This window comes from Phocoena phocoena, chromosome 16 (assembly GCF_963924675.1).
Source record: "Phocoena phocoena chromosome 16, mPhoPho1.1, whole genome shotgun sequence".
NCBI classification, from domain to species: Eukaryota; Metazoa; Chordata; class Mammalia; order Artiodactyla; family Phocoenidae; genus Phocoena; species Phocoena phocoena.
The window spans coordinates 43,144,186-43,146,094 of NC_089234.1; the positions used below are offsets into that span (position 1 = coordinate 43,144,186).

The 1,909-nt window shown below is 35.7% G+C and overlaps 1 pseudogene; it reads right to left on the minus strand.

The window, feature by feature from the left end:
* Positions 1-1,078: 1,078 nt before the first annotated feature.
* LOC136136457 (PEST proteolytic signal-containing nuclear protein-like) lies at positions 1,079-1,612 on the minus strand (annotated as a pseudogene).
* Between the last annotated feature and the right edge of the window lie 297 nt (positions 1,613-1,909).

Genomic DNA, 1,909 nt, shown 5'->3' on the forward strand with positions numbered 1-1,909 from the left:
AAATAAACCATATTGCTGTGCTAAATAAGAATTCCTATAATAAGTGCAAATCAAATTGGATTTCACAAGTTAGTAACATAAATACTTTTATAAAGTTACAGAAGGTGCATCTTTCTTATTTTCCATCTCATACATGTTGCCTTTGTGTGTGTGTGTGTGTGTGTGTGTGTGTGTGTGTGTGTGTTTATACCCTTTAAAAAATAAGAACAGCCAAATATTTAACTATCATGTCCATTTAAATTTTTGGTGGTGGTTTGTTATTTTTAAAAAAACAACTTCCTTATGGTTTGCCTCAAGATCTGGTGGAAATGCTTACAGGAACTAGCTAATAACAAAAATCAAGAGAAGCACATTCAAAATATTGGTTTACTTTGGCAGCAAATGGTTGTTCTTTGAAGAGTAATGAAGGTAGCCAAGACCCTCTCAAGTGAAGTGGGCTATTTTAAATACTCAACAGTTTACATAAAAATTTTAAATGTTGTTTTTAAAGAGCTAAGCATCTGTATCCACTGATAGCAATGCAATAACTAGCTTATGACGATTTGAAACAAAAAATGCCCATTAGGGGGAAAAAAAAGCTGTATTTTAATTTTATCTAATTTACTTTCTCAGTTAATAGTCCAGTAACATTTTTCTCCCAATACAATACTCCCTTCTCTATAAAGCTGTTCCTGGGAGCCAGACAGTTTAGGTTAATAAGGGAGTTAGGCTAGAGAGTAATTGCCTACAGTTTAAATAGACAACTTTTTGCTTCCCTCTTAATGTGTTAACAGTTGCATGTAGTAAAATATGCAATTCTTAGAAAGGTACCATTCATTTCTGATTTTTTTATTATCTATAAGCTTTGGAAAGTAATCACATGAAACTACAAAATTAGTAAATATCTTGAAATGTGTATATAAAACATAAATTACCTCTAATTTCAAATTCTCACTTATTAGTGTACCACTCAATCTTTAAAAAAAAGAAAAGAAAAAACGGTAGCTTCAAAAATAGTCTTATACCATTCTTTAAAAAAGAGGAAGCTGTTCCTTTTAACTTTACACCCACCCCACACCCCAGTTTCAAAACACATCATTTAATTGTCTTGGTCATGAACATTTCCAAAATGAGATTTTATATTTCACTTCCATAGCTTCTGGTTATCAGAAAACCCATGTTTTCCTTTATTGAAGGAATTTGGTCCTGCTGATGTTGGTGTATCCCTTCCAGTAGTCTTCATCCTCATCTTTGCTTCTGGAGGCATTTACTCTGGTTCACTATCCTCATCTTCCTTAAAAGCTGCTACTGCTGAAAGGGTTTTTGGAGCAAGAGTTGGAACGGTTTCTTTAGGCTTACTTGAGACAAGTTTGATGGATATGGCTGAGGCTTTCCTTGTTGTCTGACTACCTGTGGCAAATCCAAACTTGGAGATCTTTGGAGGCTTTGTTGGGAGGTCTGCAGCTTCTTCAGCTGATCGCTTCTCAGCGCTGCGACTGGAATTTCCCCCTCCATTACTGGAAGAAACAGTTTTAGTTTTCACGGGTTTTTCTGCTCCTTCTTCAGGTCCTCCGGCGGCTCCACTCTGCTTCAGCTTCTCAGGCTTCTCCTCTCCAGCCTTCCCGTCCACCATTTTCCCCCTGCGGCTTCTAAATTTTTAGTGTTTTAATAGAAATTTTACGAAGCTAAATGTTTCTGTCTCTAAGATGATCTTTGATACTTCAGTGAGCAAAAGCATCTTCCTCTTTCATGTTGGCCATTCTCCTTCTCCAAACATTCCTCATGTCTTATATAGAGAATAATGCAGTGGTTATGAGACCAAGCTATCAAGCCAGACTACCTGATTTTGAATCTTACCTCCAAAACAATAATGGGTACTGACCCAAACTATTAATAATAATGATAACTAACATTTATTTAAAACTTACTG